Consider the following 20,258-nt stretch of genomic DNA (forward strand, 5'->3'; position numbering starts at 1 on the left):
AAAATATTACTAAAATTTTATTATATCTCTTTTTGACCCATTTGATTATTTTAAATGTGTTGTTTAGTTTTCAAATATTTGAGAATTTTCTACTTAATTTTCTAGTACTTATTCCTGTGTTAGTTCCACTATAAAAAGGGAATATAATTCTTTGTATCTGTTGTTTTGAACGCCTTGTGATTTGTTTTATATTAACATCTGATTTCTTTTGTTAAACATCTTCTGTATACCAAAAAGAATAATTATATTTCAACTTTTGGTTGTAATGTTTTATACATGTCAATTAAGTCAAATTGATTAAATTTGTTCATTTTTTCATAGTTACTGATTTTAGGGGGGGGTCTTCTTTTATTAGATACTGAGAAAGGTGCTAAAATGCCCAATCATGTTTGGGGATTTTTTTCCTCTTCTGTTCTATTAACTTTTGTCTTATAGATTCTTAAAACCATGCCATTTGATACACACAAATTTAAAATAAACTTTTGTGATACTGCATGAAGGAGAAGAGCAGAAAATAGTGCATATCATTGTGGCAAGGAGTTGGCAAATCATGGAAGACAACACAGGTAATTGACAGAACTGTGTCTTTCCTAGATGTGGAATGGGAACGATTGCCAGCTTTTGGCCAGAAGAGTGACATGAAGTAAAAGCCTGTAGTATGGTTTGAATGCATTATAAATTTAAACTATCTCGTGTGTAAACTAAATAAGTAGATTTGTTGCAAGAGTGGAAAATGTGAAGTAATTAATTTGCAGTTGGTGTTTACAGACTTTACAGTAATTCATTTCTGTAAGGATAAATAATAGAACATAAAAGATATATATTCTGAGATCTATTTGTGTCTTTTAAAACTTTGTTATGTCCTCTATCAGCTCAGATAATCATGATTTTAGTTTTCTCAAGTCATCACACTGGGTTAGTTTAAATTTCACCTCAATATTTAGCATAATGCCATATTACTACAAATGACAACTCCCTCTTCTTTGAAGGAAAGATTTATTACCTGCTGTGGTTTAAAAGTACATTCATTCTTTCTAAAATAAAAACTTCTAAAATATTATACAATGGGTTCTAATTTTGCTGCACTTCCATGAGCTAAATTGCTTCATTTTTCATCAATACGAAAGCCTCCTCTGAGTCACCAATTAATGGTCCACTCCTTCGTGTCCAGTCCTGAACGAACCTTTAAATCCTCTGCAAATTATTAATATGTAACTTTCAAAGACACATGTAATGAGAGATATTTTAACACTGGTAATAGTTAAAGAACTTCTATAATGAGGAAATCCTTCTATGTAATGATAGCATCAAAAACTTACTCCCTGCTGTTTTTCCATTGTCTACCAAAAGTGACCTCTTTCAAGAAAAAAAAAAGTAAATTAGAAAGAATAAATAAAAGTAGAGATCATTATACATGACTGAGGTTATGTTATCATTTAAATTCTACTGTTTCTACTATATTTTTTAGTTACAGTAAAATTGTCTTTATTAGCAAGTGGAAAATTTCTATCACCTAGATAATCACATTAGACTGAGTTATATTTTGCTTCTGCTTTACAGGCAAACCTAAACTCTGCATTAGTGAAATGCAAGTTAATATATAATTATTTCTTTCAAATGCATACAGGGCTGTATGTAAATTATTTCTCAATAAAACTGGAAAAATATATTTCTTAAGTTGAAAGTATTTCTTACTTATAGTCAAAGTGTTCCCTTTCATAACAAAATGGTATAGTAAAGGCAGGATGAAAAACTGAGTAAAAATTTTAGATTTTGGTGTAAAGCTTAAACTTATAACTAAAAGATCAATACTTGAACTATGCCATCAAAATAAACAATTCTATAGTATAATAGAATATAGTACAGTATAGTTTTTTAAATGAGATTACCACTAGTATTTTAATAACATTTATGTGATTTTACATTTTGTTTGGAATTTAATATTTATATACTTTTTATATTCTATTAAAATACTAAAAAGGGTAAGATTATATTCTAGTTTATACTAACTGTTAATGATAAAATAGACTGAATAAAAATATTAATTATAAAGTGAGCTATTAGAAAGGTTTCCCTAAACTTTGTATATATGTGACTAATTAAAAAGAAGTAATATAAAAATGAATTATATAAAAATGAATGAAAAAATGAATAATATAAAAATATGGTGTGTTTTCTTCTATCCTTTAAAAAGTTAGTTTTTTTATAAGTATGACAGAAGATAATGAGCCAAAATTTTTACATATGATTAAGGTTAGAGTGGTTTTTTGAGCAAATTTCTGACTACATCTTCTTAACACCTCATAAATAGACTTGGATATATCATGTCATTTTCATACACACTCCAACATCTCTTCTGCGTGAACACGAGTGTCATTCCTCTCAGTCTATTTTGAACATTCTCTTATCCTTGAAGCTTGTTTTTATTCACCCTTCCTTTCAGATATGAAAAATTGCTCTTTCAAGGATGTTTTTAATTTATTAGTGGTGCCATACTCATCCATAGCCTGAGATCTGCACAAATTTCTGGTTGATAGTGGCCCATTGCCTGGGTTCCAGAAGATATAACATAGATGTAGCCATGAAATGAAAGACTCAACGCTCTTGTGAATTTATGCCTGTAAGTGACCAATGTTGGTAATATATCAGTAGATGCCACCAGAGAAAGAAATACTGCTCAGTGAAAAAGGTGGTACATAGAAATGTGGTTGTAAATCATTATTTCCAAATTGTGAAAGAAGCCATTATCAGTGTTTTCAGTTTTAGCAAGGAAAAGAGACTCATTTATTCACATTGAGATCTGAAAGGAAAGACAATGAATCATTAAGACTGGAACTCACTAACCCAGCAAGGATTTATTGAATATTTACTATTTGCCAGGCTCTGTTAAGAGAAAAGGGCGATAAAGGTATGGGAGGCAGGCAAGAGACATGAGTTTTCTGCCACCATGGAATCGATAATAAACATCTGACTATTATCATGCTGTGCTATGAAGACTCAAGCTAGTGTAGTTTTAGTCACTTTGCCAGAAAAACCATGATCTGTATTCAGTTATGATTGCTTTCTCACAGATGTGAATACGAGGTGAGAATCTGATATATTTATGCTCTTCAAAGATCTAACACAGAATATTCCATATAGGAAATATGCCATTATTATTTTAAAACATGGAACAAAATGGTGAGATAATTTAATATTCTAGGATTGTGTTAAATCTTTATAAAATACATTTTGTCTTCCCCAAGTTGGACTCTGAACTGAAAAGTTTTCCTACTGGAAAGTACGCTGTCAATCTTCAAAGGGCAACCGAAATCTGCTGTGAAGCATTTGGATCACTTTGCTCCCTAAAATTTTTACAAGCTGTGGTGTGACAATGCCATTTGGCTTTTTTTTTTTCTTTTTAGCTGATAGGTGGAAATCAATCCCTGAATTCTTTTCTTCTCCTGGGCATCTCAGTCCCCTTACAGAGGGTCCTGTGGACACCATGCAAATGCCAGGGACAAGTAAGTAACTTTGCAACAGTCATACCTGTCTAGGGTTTACTTGTTGATGGCACATTTTCCTCACTTGTTCACCCTGAAAGTGACTATATGATACCTTTTTGAAGAAACCAGACCTCCCCTTAACATAGTTAGAAATTTACTCCATTAGTTTCAATGCCATCCGCCCCCCCCCCGGATTCCTTCCCATAATTTCTAATAGGTCTTCTTCTCTCCAAGACAGTGAAAAAGGGTAGGAGAAAAATTAAGAGTCTAGAAAATGGCTACTTATGCTTCATGATTTCTTTTCTGTCTTCCTTTCTGTCTTTTAAATCTCACAACCCTACTTCCCCAGGGAGAAGACTGTATGGCCTAACCACCATAGATCAAGAAGATATATTCCATACATGATAGAGAAATGTTACAATATTATATTCTAGAAGACTAATTATGTACGCAGAGGCTTTTTACAAATCAAGTTATGCCAAGAATTTGAGATTCATACAATTTTCTTTCCTCTACTTGAAAAAATTCTATGAAAATCAGAAAGAGTTTAGATAATAGAAGAACCCATTATAATGGAAATTTTAAGGCTATGTTAAAATTTAAAAATAAGCTTATCTTTAGATATACAGAAGGAACCTGACATGAATACCATGGTTTTGTTGCCATTATTATTATTATTATTGTTATTATTTTATTCAGTCTCAGCCAGATGTTAAGATAGGATTGGAATTTTTTTCAGCAGGTACAGTCTTGACTACCTCTCAATGGATTAATATAAACCCCATCATGGCTTCATATATTGCATAAATATAGTTTCAAAGCTCTCATGAACCTCACTTTTGTTACGTTAAATTAGGATCCTAACCCAACTGCAATATGTGTGTGTAGGGATGCAGGGATTCATCCCAACACACCAAGCAATCCTTGGACACCAGCTGGGTGTCCCACATTCAACTCATTCTGACACTATCAGTCCATAGGTTGAGGGCTCAGTCCTGCAAGACTGACCTGTGTCCTCAGATGCTTATCACAAGCCTAGGCTGTTACCTGTGCTTCTGCCCCACCAGCTTCAAATTGGAGTTTCTGCCCCTTCCAACTCAGAATGCCCATCACAAGTTCAAGGTGTTAACTTTGTTTCCAACTAACTCTGTAAATCAGAGGTTTCTACAACCTCTCCTTGGATTTGATTAATTTGCTAGAATGACTCACAAGACTCAGAAAAACGTTACTTACTAGTTTACTTATCAGTTATAAAAGAATATAACTCAGAAATAGATGGAAGAGATGCGTAGGGAATAATTTGTGGGAAGTTGGTTAAAGCTTTTACTTCTTCTCTAAAAGTGTTGCTCTCCCCAAATCTCTACATGCTCCAATGTGGAAGTTCCCCAAACCCCATTCTTTTGTGTTTTTATGGATGCTTTATTACATACTCATGTTAAATTTAAAAATTGGTCATTGGCAATTGATTCAGCTTCCAGCCCCTCTTCACCTCCTGGAGGTTAGGTGGTAGGACTAAAAATTCCAACCCTCTAATCAGGTGGTTGGCTCCATGGACAATCAGTTCCCATCATTCTGTGCTTTCCAGAAATCACCTCATTAACATAACAATATTACTCTCAACACTTAGGAAATTCTAAGGGCTTTTGGAGCTGTGAGCCAGAAACTATCAAAAAAGACCTAGTTTATATGAGAAATATATTTTGATAACTTAATGACTAAACATATATTTTCATACACAAAACTGCAAGAGCTAACAGAACACAAAAGATTATCATACTTATGCATCTCCACCTATCAATTTTACAGTCATCCCACCCTCAGTTGCCAGAGCTTTGGCCTTACACAAGATGATGATCCCAGAACACGCTTCCCAATGTTGATGTAGAACCATATTAAAAACACAACAATAGCTATAGAACAAAAAGCAGACAACAGAAATCCTGGTTCCTGCTTCACCAGAATCACAATCAATACTGTTTCCATTGGCAGTTAGTTCATTATTAATAAGGGGGCAAAGGGGATTAAATATGGAGTTTAATAAACTGGGAACATGGACCTGCTTGCCTGGCCAGAAAGCTAGCTACAGCTTCACATCCTAGGAGATCGCAGCATTCCTCTGCCAAGGAGATTGACACTCTTACCTTCCCCTTCTCCAGTACTGGACTGTTGGTGGGGGAGAAGCAGGGAGAGATGCTGGACCATAAAAGCCTGTCAGTCTGAAGGGGGTGTATGTAAACCTACCAAAAGTCCATGAGAACCTGGAAATTTAATTAGTCCTTTTAAAAGAAGCACCTGGTTTATCCAAACCCAAGTTAATGTAATTGCAGGGGAGCAAAGAAACTTGCTCTCTGTCTTGCTCATGGTCCACACACTCACCCTATTCTTTCCTATGCTCTCTCCAGGGAGCATGCAAATATGCAGGTCTAGTAGTTACCAGGGCCCGGGACAGACATGTGGACTCCAACAGGACTGAGTTTAATTTAATAGGAAGAAGAAACTCTGGGTCTTGGCTTTTGTCTCTGCCTTGCTTGGATTTTTTCCCATGGTGGGATGGACAAGGATGAGAAACTGGAAAAACAGGGGCAGCCCTCCACAGTAATAAAGCACCCTGCCACACCACAATCTCTGGAGCAAGGGCCCTTGGAATGCAATCCTCATGATCCTGTGGAAGAGCTTTATTTCCACCAAAAACAACAAACAATCTAAAACCTGCTAACTTACATTTATTTGTGAAATATATTTTTTCAAAAGATTAATTTTGGCATGATTTGTTCACCATGGGGAATATGACTTTGAGAATGTGGGGTGTATGGAACTATGCAGATGTCTTCCCTCTTGGAGGTGAGCTATTGAAACTGTTTTTGCCTGCATGCAAAATTTAGAGAGCTGCAATTGTGGTACTTCTATTCAACATAATTTATTTAAAGTGTATTGTGTGTGCTTCCAGCATATTCCAAACATATTAATATCCATTAATCTTAAACACTGTGTCTCTGGCACCTCTTGATTAGTAAACTAAACTTGGAATGGATTTGGTTAACATGGAGTCTAAACTATTTTGGGAAGTGAATTTGAACTGAGTCACAGTGACTGTTTCTGTTGCCTCTTACTATAGAAATTCTTAGGTCTAACAACTCTATCTCATGAAAAGTGATTCATCTTTCATATTTAATAAGTGAAGATATATCTGAGACTGACAGGTGGTGACTCCAATGCCCACACACACATTACATGAGTTCATACCTCTCTCTTCTACCCTGACCACTGCCTTGACCATGAATGGAAAATGGAAATTGAAAAAACTAATCCAGAGTTGCCTAAGTAAATGAGTCCAAAATTTAAAAATGGGACCTAACCAGTGATACACAGCCCATGGTCAACTTAGTTTAAAGTAGCACGCATTTTTCTGACTCCTTATGTCCAAAAAATATTTGAAATGCCTGCTTTATTTTATTTGGATCTTTGCTTTATCAATTATTGCTTAGATAAGATCAGTCCTAATATAAAAAGGCCTGCTCATTTTGAGAACAAAATCAGCATAAGCCACCATCACCCACTAAGGTCATAATACCAAGTGACCTACAGATAAAATGTCCTGTTTGGGCTGCAGTATAATAGTTAAACTCAGCGTCAAAGTCATGGTATATTTCAATATCAACTTCTGCAAACTGGATTCACTGTTGCAAACCATCAAACCTTACACTACAAATGAGTAAACACCATGTTAATTGATGAACAACCAATCTCATATGTATTTTGAAGTTTAATGAAAGAAGCCCTAAATAAAAATTAAATTATTTAAATATTGTATACAGTAATATAATGTAATATTACAAAGAGACTCATTTAAATGAATAACTAAAGAAATAACTATAGAAATAACTAAATGGATAACTATAGAAATAACAAAACAATTTAAAAGACATATGTTTTTGTGTTCTTAATCAGAAAGAAACAAATTCAATATATGTCACAAACATTTAACACATAAGCCCTTTCAAGATTCACATTCTAAGTACTAAAATATAAAATACCCTACTTTGAATCATAGAAGCACATTAAAATAGCAAAGCAGCTAAAATGCTTTTTTTCTATAATCAAATAAAAATGCATTAATTCTTTAACTTTACAAATTATACTATAGAGAGAATATTTTATAGAGAGGATATTTCTTTAGTAAAAACACACTAAGAAGGTTTATAAAAGCATGATCAAATAAATAAGCGTTTCAAGGAACTATAAATAAATATTTAAATTTTTATTGTGTTAAATATTTAACACATTTGGAAAGAGCTCTTGCTTGCTATTGAAATTGGCGTCTTTTTGCATTAAGTCATATTATTAAAAACATAGTAGCAGTTTTTGTATAAAATAATTAAATTTACATTTTTTAAAAAATATCAAGGCATGAAGTAAATAATTTGTTTGGAAAACTTTCTAGCTTGAACCTACATTCTTACAAAGAGGTTCATGCTTCTCTAGGGTGAAGGTGTGTTTATGTTCATATGAAGAAAGTAATTCACTGTCTTATCTCCAAGATATTTGTCATGTCATCTAATGAAGTAACACAGAGATGGAGGAATTCTACAGATATAGATATGGTCATAATTTTTATAATTATACTTCAGTTCTATTATAACAAGAAAAAAATGTATTATATAATTACACATATATCCTATCTTAACACAGAATGCTGTTTACTTATTGTGGGGGGGGGGGCCGTTATCCACAACATTCCTCTAAGAGATTATCACTAGAATGTATAAAGAAGCATGTCAGAGACAAAGCCAAGTGAGCATTTCCTGCATGCTAATGTGTTGGATTAAGTAAAGGACACACTTTAAACCTTAAAAAGCCCTGCTCAAACAGGTATGTGGGTGCATGTACAACATTATATTTAAAGCAAAAAATCAGAATGACAAAGATCCCAATCAAGTGTGGGTACTGTGAAACATATGAAAAGTGTTTTAATTAAGTGGGCAAGTCATAATACTTCTTAATTAATCATATAGTTCTTAAATTGCTCATACATATTTTTTAGAAATAGTTCGATATTTGATTAAATAATGTTTGTAAAAATAAATATTTAATTTTACTTTGAGGTAAGTATTTAGAAGTTATTTGAATAAACTTTATTTCAAAACTTAAAATTTTAGGGGTAGAACTCTGTATCCAATATATATTCACATTTAAAATGTTAATACATGCTGATTTTTTTGCCCTTTCATAACCTTGCACTAATTTTTACATATTCCTGCAATGTAAGAAAGTATATATTTTCACACATTTTCTCCAATATTTGCAATATCAGTATTGTTAATATTTACAACTGATGGAAAAAACAATTCTTAGTTTTATGTAACTACCATTTAATTATTGCTAAATATATTAATGGTCTTCAATTTTCTTTATAACTCCAAACTATTTTCATTAGGTATTTTTTAATTTTTATTTATTTGTGTAAGCTTATATAGTATACATTTTAATTCTCATTATAAATATCACAAAATTTCTCTAATTGCCAATTATATTTTAAATTTGATGATACTAACATTTATCATACAAAATTTTGATATTGGTTCTTTATATCTTTTTATAAAGATATAAAGAATCAAATCTGATTTAATTCTTTATATCTTTCATTGAGATTAACAATTTGCTTAAAACTTTGTTTTGTTTTTTATTTTCATGTAGAATTAATCTTTTTCACCTTTCCACAATTACACAGTAAGTATTCCCAAGGAAAACTACCTTTGCTAATTAATATATTATCTAAACATTCTTGATATATTACAATGTAAGAAAGTTACAGATTATACAGCATCTGCATAATTATTTTAATGGATATTTTCATAAAATCAGTACATTTATCTGAATATATAAAAATAGAACTTTGGTGAGGTACTGCTAACATGAAACCTAAAATATACTAGATGCCACTCTTGAGAGCGTGTTTCATACTGGGTAGCTTTATTGGCATCCTGTTTCAGTTTTAAATATCCTCTCTGTCATGCAGTGTTGGGCACTGAGATGAAAACCCTGGTCTCAGACCTTCCTCAAGGCTCCAGATGTGCACACCACCTGTGGAGTCTGGAAGACTGAACCTCAGTATTGTTTTGCAATCTCTTGCTAACTGGATAGCACTTTGGAGTGGTTTTCTTGAGTTAGCTATGCAATTCACACCCCTGCCCCACTGACATCAGTGTTATCTTTTCTAGCTTTCTTGAAATGTCTCTTGAAATGTCTTGAAAAGAAATGTCTTTTGAATCAATTGCAGCAGTTTTCCGTAACTAAGTTAAGAACAGTCTGATTATAGCCCTGGTACACTCAATTTGAAGAATCTCTATTGTGACTGCTTTCTGATTATAACTTTGCAAATCTTTAAAGCCTGTTCACTAAAGTAAGAACTGTATAGATAGATATTAAGATACAAAGTATGATTGCTTTTTTATAGTTTGATTAGCCATCCCATTAAAATAATTTTCAGAAGTTTGGTTTATATTTATGTATCCCCCAATTTCAAACCCTTGTTTTTTTCAGGAAGTTCTTACTGTATTGTTATTACCCACTGTCGGATGCTCAAGATTTTGTTCTTTATTTAAACTTGAGGACATTCAATTATAAAAGATCACATAATAAAAGATTTGAAGAAATCTAATTGTCATTTAGATATAATACATTATGTCTATATATATATAATAGAAACTATGTACATCTTTAAATAGGTATGATCCTTACTATACCTAATGTACTCCAATTATCCATTTTATTCTTCCATTGTATTGCATTCTATTCTATTCTATTCTATTTTATTCTACCCTACCCTACCTTACCCTGCCCTATTCTGTCCCATTTCTATTCCTATCCTATCTTATTCTTTAACATCACTGGTTGCAATCTACTAAATTGATTTTATAATGAAACAGGATAAACACGTTGTTTAAGATGTTTTAGGTGCAAGTAGCAAAGTATTAAGCACTGTTTAAATGCTATTATTTTAAATGGTATTATTCCAAAGAAAAATGTATCCAGATTTACTATTTTATAGGATAAGCAATTCTATAGTTCACTAATTCAGTAAACAAATAATGTCAGTAAAATTGAAGGAGCATTTTCTGTGGTTGCTTTACCTTCTTCAGCATATGGGCTTTTGTTCATAACCTTATGTCTAATGGTTTCGAGCTGACAGGCATAGCTGCTGGTGTTCCGGCCGTACAACAGCTGTTTGCAGAAACAGAGGAAGATTATTTTGGGCTTTAAATGTATATTTTTGGCCAAAATCTCCTTTATTATATTCCCAGAGCTAAAATAATACCAGCAAGGAGAATAGGATTTACATCATCAGCAAAGAATGATCTACATTTTCTACAGGGGCTGAGGAAGGGCCAGCTTTCCAAAGCACATTACTACTCACTACTTGAATAAAACCATGTTTCATTAGTAAAAATGAAGATTAAAACAGGGCTGCTGATGGGGAACAGAGAGAACAGTGATGACACTCCTCACATGTCCCTTAATGCTACGCGTAGGTGTTCAGGTCCACAGTTCTGAGCCCAGTCATCCGAACATCTCAGGAAAGGCTGCAGATATGTGATTGAAGCTCACTAATGAGCCCTCCAGACCAGCTCATCTGCTGAGTATCACCATGTGATGCATTTCCACGTCCCATGGAAGAATAATCAACCAGCTAGACTGGCTGAATAACTGGCCAAAATATGATGAGATGTTCCAAGGTTGTTTTAACCCACTAAGCTTTTACATGAGTTTGCAATGGGATAGATAACTGAACATTCTTGAATTTATTCCCACTTGAGTGTACCTCCTTTGCTTAGTTTTATTTTCCTTCAATCAGCCAGCATTTAGGAACATTTTTTTCTGAGCAGTGCACTTGGGCTAATTCAGTCTTCTCTGCTCAGACAAAGGGATAGCCTGGAGGGCTTGAGAATTCATGTCACCTCCTGGAGGAGGCCTTTAAGCAAAGACCAAAGAGTCTGAAAGTACAAAAGCCACAGGGACTTTACTGAGAACTAATTTATACTCCAAAGTTTCTCTGATGGAACGGGTCAAAATTAACCTCTGTAGAACTAGGCCTGATAGTACTAGGTTTGACTTATTCACCCTTCCTGCCCTCCTGCACTCTCTTACAAGTCTGAATAAATTACGTGCACTTGAATCCTTGCCTCAGAGTCTGCTTCTGGGGAACCCAAGCCACAGCAAGAGACTTGGGTTCCTGGTTGGGGAGGGGGTAAAACTGCTGGATTGCTTAAAACTTGACAGGCCTAGCAAGGCAAGCAGACCATAACTACCTGTGAACAAGATTCCTAAATGGGTCACGTTAACAAAGCATAGCCCTTGCCAGAGTGACATCTTTCATTTAGTTATTATTGTTATTGTAGCTATACTGTGTTGCAAATATATCATTTGACAGCACCATTTAAGAACAATAAAATAAAATTTGATTTCCTATAATTTATTTAGTCTTAATTTTATTTCATTTTTGCCTTCTAGAACTTTAGCTAAAGCAAAACATTCCCACAACACCATTGATTATAATAATGCCCATTAATAAATAAATATAGCTAACATTTATTGAATGGTGATTATGTATCAGACACAGTGCCTAATATTTTTCAAAATAATTTTAAACTTTGTATAGTATATTAGAGCATTATATCCATTTTATGCATCAGGCCAGTGGGAATATCCCATTAAGGTGAAAATGCTGTGAATCTTTTATATCTGACTTTCCTAAATAACGTGGTTTCTGACCATTTCTTCCTGACGGTATCCATCTCGGATGGCATCTGAGATGTTCGCTGTTGGCAATTCCAAATTCCTTCTTGTGTCCAAGTCAGCCATAGTCCTTTTGTCATTGTTATTTCTAAACAATAAGAATCTTTACTGATAAGTATAATCGAGAGGCCTTTTTTCCTTTCTATGTGTGCTTATAATATCAAACACATTAATATACAGCTCTCAATCATTTCATTTGCATTACAAAATGTGAACTTAAGTACTACAATTTCCCATTGTGACTTTCAAATACCTATAAAGGACTAAGAATTCATTTGAAATAAATACATTTCTAAGCCTACTTTGATGAAATAAAAATAACAAATAAATCTCTGAATTTAAGATATCTCTACCCTAAATGTATCTAAATGAAATAGCTGAAAATTACTTATGCCAAGTCTTTATGTTAAATAAAAAATGAATATAGGTTCATACATTTTCGAGAGTGAATCAACAAATATATGATTACATTGGATGGAACATATTATTTGGATAGGCTTTATGGGAGCTGGAATGGGGCGAGGGGGCATCCCATGGCTGATACATCTAAGTTGTATATCCATAGTAAGTAACAAGAGGAAAGAAGCAACTACTGTGTCTTCATATCATACGATTTATGATCAAAGTCCTATGACTGAAGGGATATTCTCAGAAGGGCGCTATTGTACTTCTGGTTTATGATTATTCCCTGTCCTTGCTGGGCTACTGGACTCTAATTTGTTTGGTCAGATACGCATCTGTTGCTAATGTCATTATGGTCTTTGGTTTCCACGTAGGTATGCCCTGCATTCATCTACTGCATTTGTCTAGAAGACTCTGTCCAGTCTTCTTTGGCTAAACCAAATAAATCTTTAAAGGTATGAGAAATGGAGGTATTAGAACTTCAACAGTGCTATCCTACAACACAAGTGACTGCCTCACTCAAGGCTGTACCATAGACATAAGCAATTTAATCAACTTTATTAAATGTACTATTCTCATACCACATTGCATGGAAAAATTGTGTGACTTGTGTCACAAAAACCTTTTGTCACAGGACTCCTCCTATAAATATTACAGTTTACATATACTATCCTTCATCTTAGATCTTAGCCTAACAAGCTACTGTATTCTAGTTCAAGGGTATAAGCGGTATTTAGTGATAACCCTGCCCAAACTCCCTTTTCATTTTTTTGAAAGTAAGTAAAAGGCTCCTTCATCTTTTATGAATCTCTCTTTGTATGGTTTATAACCTATGCAGTAAGATTTAGGCATATTTTCTGCAAGTTATTTGTGCATGTCAATAGTAGCACAATTTAAGGAAAGGATAAGAACCAGTGTAATAAACTATAAAGTGTCTAAGATCTTACCCATTTTGGAAGCTAATAAGTTACCTCACTAGCATAATATAGTTTTATGCATCCTGGCAAAAGACATAAAATCTGTGGGTCAGAGATAAAGGTGTTTATTGCTGTGAGCAGTAGCAGTAGCCAGTGTCAGCATAGTCTTCCATGGGGTCCCCAAACTCCAAAACCCACAGACAGGGTAATCTAAAGGGAGCCAGGTGACATCTGCAGTGTGGATGTGTTTTGGGGCAGGAACACTAAACTTAGGGATGCCTCTATTATAGGCATTTTTTTCCTTTCTATGTGTGCTTATAATATCAAACATGTTAATATACAGCTCTCAATCATTTCATTTGCATTACAAAATGTGAACTTAATGCCTCTATTATATTGTCTTATAATTATGCCTCTATTATATTATCTTATAATAGACAATAATCCCATGTATAGGAGGACATTATAGTTGTTCTATTGAACAGTAATCCCACTTACCCTTTCTTCTAGAGGAAGGCACTACTTTTATCTCCCAAAAATAAAAGCAAGCATGTCTTTTGCTCTAGTAAGAAAAATTACTCTATCTTACAGAGCTGTAACTTATACATACATCCATAAAAAATTATTCAGAACAAAGAGGTCAGTGCCTGTGCTCAGAAGACACACAGAAATGGGAGACGACCCTGGAGAATTTCCCACCAGGAATACCATCAGTTTTGACTGTGCTGCCTTGGCTTCTGGAAAATTTCCTCCTATGTGTACTCCACAGGACAGTCTGATTATTCTGATGTGGCTGGCAAACAGCCGGATCCAAATCCGTTTAATTTCTCTGTCTAAACCTTTAGTTAAAGCTACCCTCAACAGGACTCTGAAAGAAGGATGAGGCCATCCTGCATTCGTGTCCCACGGGACCACAAAACCAATCAGTTAAATGAATCTCTTACAGTTTCAAGGACTATCCTGCAAAACCAGGTAGCTTTCTCCTTAAGTTTCAGTACTGACCTTCGTATTAGGGCCAAAGCATCGATCCAGGTACATTAATACGTGGTAGTAATTGTGCAGGCTCAGCCTTGGCCCTCAAGGAGAACATCTAGAACAATCCAAACTACAACAACCCTTGCCAATAAAACTGAGACTGACAGGAATGCCTTCTAGAGCCAAGTGTTACTGATGACCTTAGCTAAAGTTAGGGACAAATTTCACAGCACCTTTTCTAACTGGATGTTTATCATTATACAGATAACTGCAGGCTTAAATGAGGAGTCAAATATCTCTCCAAGAAACTTGGCAAATTAACCTAGCCTCAGTTTGGAGAGTTGTCCACATGACTGATCAGTGTACATCATTTACTGGTAGTTTTCCTAAATCCTCAGTGGTGCCTTATTACCACCACTCGGGGGCATATCTCTATATTTTCAGGAGGGAGGTAAGTTAATACTTGGCTTTTCAAAATGTATAACCCTGAAGGTGCACAGGCTGCCCCTGGAGAGAAGGGTTTGTTTAAAATCATTACCCTGTTTCAAGTGGGCCCTATTTCAGGGAGGGGGCCCTGGGTACCACTGCCATCATCTGGTCTCTTAGACTACTATTAAAACTTATACTTCCCATTTCACTTTTAAAAATTCAGTCTAGTTTTCTTTTATTTTAAGTGACAATCTGAGGACATTATTCCAACCATTGGACTGTTTGTCCACGAACCCAGCTGAGTGGCATTCATCTGCCCAATGACTGAGTGATGTGTGTGGGAATGAGCACAGGGAGGATATCTGGAGGCATTAACAGGCGTTTTGTGTAGTGGATGCTGTATTCAGGGACATTCTCCAATGTTTCTGATAGCTTTCTCAGTAAGAGTAAGAAGAATGGAGATCAATTTCTGATCAATATTCTCTGGGGAGGGATAAAAAAATCCAAGTCAGTCAAATATAAGCTGCTTGGAACTGTTTGGGTAAAACACACCAGGTGTTTTCCTTCCTAAAGAAGCTTTCATGAGTGATCCTGAAAGACAATGACTATTAATTCCCTTTGTCTGAATACCTTCTAGATGAGAGTGCTGTTTCTCTTCTAAAATTACCATAAATTGGGTGCATCATTGCACAAGTGGTAACTTCCCTGTTCACATAAGCTTTCTGGTTTGAAGGAATCAGATGCAAGAAGGGTAAGATCATTTTTATAAAACTAGCAGAGGCTGATTCTGTTCACACTTCAGCCAGCATAGGCAGTTGAAGTTGGTTTTGGTGAGCAGTGTACTAAATCAAATGGTTATTATCCTCATGATCTATGACCATGTTGATTCAATGAGAAAATCTAGATAGCTGAAGCATAATTAAATGTGAATCCCCTAGGCCTACCTTTGGCCAAACTGTCACTAAGACTTATTATTGAGAAAAGAAAAAAGCATTATGTCATGATGCAGTTTTAAACTTTCAAACTAGTTCTTTGTAACCCTCAATCTCTTTCATTCCACCCATGATGCAGAAACTGACCAAGCAGAGAAGACCCCTTTTTGGACACAGCCATACTCAAGGACCAGAATGCCCAAGGAAGGTGTGTATACCATGAGGAGATGAAGCGGGGAGAGTCAGAAATATTTTAGGGTTCATTTTAGTGTTTAATGCATATCTACAGATGATGTGGATGTTTCACCCTTTCTACAAGGCCATTGTTGAGTGGCTTTTGTTGAGGGACAACACCATTGTCAGACTAAAAACAGTACAGAAATCTAAAAACATGATGCAGATTAATTATAAGTATAACAACTGTAATCTTGAAATCAGTCAAACATCAATATTTAACCTGTAAGAATGTCAACAACATCGAGTCCCCATAATCAGCCCCAAAGAAGAAGTAAAAGGTTGATGTTGTCAAGAGTAAGAAACAAGGAAAGGCCATGCCTCTTACAATGCAGCCATCTGAACCCTGGGACAAATGTGTCAACTTTTGTCAAGTCTCAGTCTGGCAGAGACAGAATGCTTGACTTTGCTTCTAGTACATGATAATCGATTTTTTTGCCATGCAGGATATGATAAAGGATCTAGTCAGCAACAGTGTCTGGAAAGCAAATCAGTGTGAGTCTAGAAAAAGGAGGCTCAAATAATAGAAAGACTATATTTCATCTCATCAGGAAATTGTCTTTACATGGATGTCTACATGAGTGTCCCACTGAGGGTTACTTTTATCTGTCAGGTGGTAGTTTCCCAAGGGACACACCTAATGGCTCAACAATTGGCAAAAGCCCAATATAAATAATATAGACATTAAAAATATGATAGGTTTATTAAGAGGAACGTTAGCCTCTATGAGAATGGCAACAAACTTTGCCCCCTTGGGAGAGTAATCACATCCTGTTTAGTTTCTGCATAGCTGCTGCTGAAGCAGAACAGCCAGAGTCACTCGTGGACATCACCGAAAATGTGCTTAGGCAAACCATCTGTGAATCATGCCCTGGCACAAAAGGGAAGTTCTGTGAATTTCAGACCCTGATGAGCCAGTGGTCTTGTTCCCACAGATAGAATGAGAAATACAATTTTCTATGAAGGGAAAGTTACCACGATTTCACACAAAACTGAAATGTCCCTGTAGTCATATCAGCCACGTTCCGGAATATCCAATTTCCACTTGAGGAGTAAGACTTCTTGGGCCCTTCCTACATTGTTAATCTATGACTTTGAACTGACCACTCCAGCAAGCCGCCAAAGGAAACAGCAGGTCAGAGAGTCACAAGGCCTCTCTAGAGGTAAGAACTTCAGTGTGGAAAAAGCCCCGTAGCAAACTGCTTTCCCAAAGGTGTACTTAGTAGCCATGTCAGGGATGAGTCTACCTCAAGGAGTGCATCTGGAGGAGGGTTTTCCCCCTTTACCAGGGGCTACAATTGACAAAAATCATCAGCCATAGAGATTTTTAACTAAAAGGGATAATTCAGATTGTGGGGTCTCAAAGGTGTAGCACTTCCCTATATGCAGTTCTTCTTTATAGGGAGAGTGACTTCATCCACTGTACAAGTATATAAAACATCAATATCAATTACACAGTGAATGCAAGCACAATAATACAATAATGAATTGGCCCAAATGGCCTCACCCACACAGTTGCTAACATTATCATAATTTAATAAGCTAAAATCAGCTGGCCCAAACACCAAAGAGGAGAGTAGATGGTAGTAGGTGCCTGTATACAATTGACAGAGATCCATAAAAATCTAAGTCCCACTCCTTACTGAATTATTTCACAAACAGACATGGACTTTTGGGAAAAGACCTCAGTCCTACCCAATTATATTTCCTCCTGAAATAGGTACAGGTAGAGCTGGAAAGGAAGTGAAGGATTAACAGGTATGGAGGGAGACAGCAGTTTCATCAAACAAGGTGAATTGCAGAAGCTGCTCAAGGCTCATAAAATGAATTGCCAATGTTCTTGGTGTACCCACAGCCCTAGAGAGCAAGGTCATCTTTATTGATAACATCTATTTTAGTCTCAGAATCTCTTGACTTTGTAATCAAAGCCACACTGTTCTCTGGCCAGGGCCCCAAAGTTTGTGCCTTTGAACTTAATCTTGACTTGCAGAGTGGTAAAATTCTTTTAAGGAGTTCAATTTAATTGGGGAAATTTGCTGCGTGATTGTCACGATAATAATTTTTTAAATCTTTGGTTTAAAATAAAGGCTGTGGGAGTTTTCAGGATGATGGTTGTTTGGCATCTGGGTGGAAGGGAGGCTGGGAGAAAATGAAATGGAACATGGGGGCCTGACTGGTGTGGCTCAGTGGATTGGGTTTATTCTGTCAACCAAAAGGTCACTGGTTTGATTCTCAGCCAGGGCACATGCCTGGGTTGCAGGCTAAGTCCCAGTTGGGGGCATGTGAATGGCAGCCAATCAATGTTTCTCTAACACATTGATGTCTGATATGTCTCTCCCTCTTTTTCTCCCTCCTTTCCCCTCTCTCTAAAATTAAATAAATAAAATCTTTAAAAAGAAGCATGAGGAAATTTTTAGGGTTGGTGATGTTTCTATCATCTTGATTGTCATGATTATTTCAAGTGTATGCATATGTCACAACTTATCAATTATACACTTTATATACGTGCAATTCAACATGTCAATTACACTCTAATAAAGCTTTTAAAAACTACTGCAAGGGTAATGAAAGAAAACAATATGGTAAAAAGAAGAGAATGTAGAAATAGGCTTATAAATAAATAAGAAAAAAATGATACACTCACATATATAATTCTCATTACACCTGCTTTGACAAATGCATTAAAAAATTATTTTTTGACATGGTAGACCTAGTCAGAGCACTTGAAAAATACAATATGATTTCAAAGGATTACAAAAAGCAAACCATATCATGAGTAATCAAAGACACAGATCTTCTTCAGCAGCAATTCTGATCATAAACATGAATGTGTATGAGGATAATGTTGGAACTTTTGGAAGTTCAAACTCCTCTATTTATGGTTTTCTTCACACTATATATCACTCACTGTGTGTATGTAGTGTATGAATACATTTACACATCTAGTAACATTCTTACTATCTTTATGTTTCATTGTTTAGATTCTTCAGGAAACAGACCAAGGAAAATAGATTTGCATGTCTCTGGGCTAAGATGATTCCTGAAGAAGGCCTCAGCTGTGAACTCAGCCATGAATTGGTAAATTTGGGGAATGAATACTTAACTCCTGAAACGAGAAACTGGTATGAAGCAACCACTAAGGTTGTCACTTGGAAGCACTGATTCACATAAATAAATTCATCCATCCGTAAAGAGCTCAAAGATGTTGGATGGTCTCTTTGCCTGAGGAAATTTATAAAACACCCAGTGGCATGAACTACATAGTCTGCCAATGCAGCTAATCTCACTATGCAGCTGAAACTCATTTTTTTCCCATTGTAATACCCATCCAGATTCCTGCTGTACTTGTCCAGGTGGCAGTCATGGACATTAATAATGTCTGCCATAGATCCTTTACTCGGTCTTCTCTTTAAGAGTACCCACAAGCAAGGCAGTTTCCTCTCCACTTTTAACTGCCCCACATTCGGTTTCATTTCAGCATCCCACCGAGGCTGTGCACATTTTACTCCTTCCTCAAATGACTGAACCTACCCGGACTACTTGAGCTGAGAGGAGTCTCCACCACAGGGTCCTCATTGCTCTGGAGTGCCCTGTCAGCCTGTGTCCTTCTGGAGCTCTGCTGCCGGGAGAAGCCCTTCCTACACGGTCTTCCAATTTCCCTTCTCTTCTTTCACATGTGTTGTTAGTCCTGCATCGTAGTATTGAGGCTTTCCGGACTAGCTTTCTCCTTTCTCCTTTATAGGCATATATCCCTTGCCTACCCTCACAGCCTTTGGACATTGAATTCCTCAAATCAACGCATAGTTACACACAGTTCATCTGCTTCAGGAGTGACACAGACACTCGCCCCTGAGCCCTCAGAGCCTCTTGCTGTCATGTTCTTATTAAGCTGTTCATGCATCTGTTGATTATTCAGATTAGACTGAGAAATAACTAGAAACCTCCGTGGATCACCTGGATACAAATATATCCTTTTGTGCTACTATTGCTTAAAAGATACCCTCCGTCTTCGAGATGATCAGAGAAAATTACTCCTGCCCAAATGCTGATTCCTTTCCATGACTTCTCATCTCTTGGTATCACTGAGAAGC

The sequence above is a fragment of the Artibeus jamaicensis genome, unplaced genomic scaffold, assembly GCF_021234435.1.
Source record: "Artibeus jamaicensis isolate MK-2021 breed Jamaican fruit bat unplaced genomic scaffold, CSHL_Jam_final scaffold_537, whole genome shotgun sequence".
Taxonomy (NCBI): domain Eukaryota; kingdom Metazoa; phylum Chordata; class Mammalia; order Chiroptera; family Phyllostomidae; genus Artibeus; species Artibeus jamaicensis.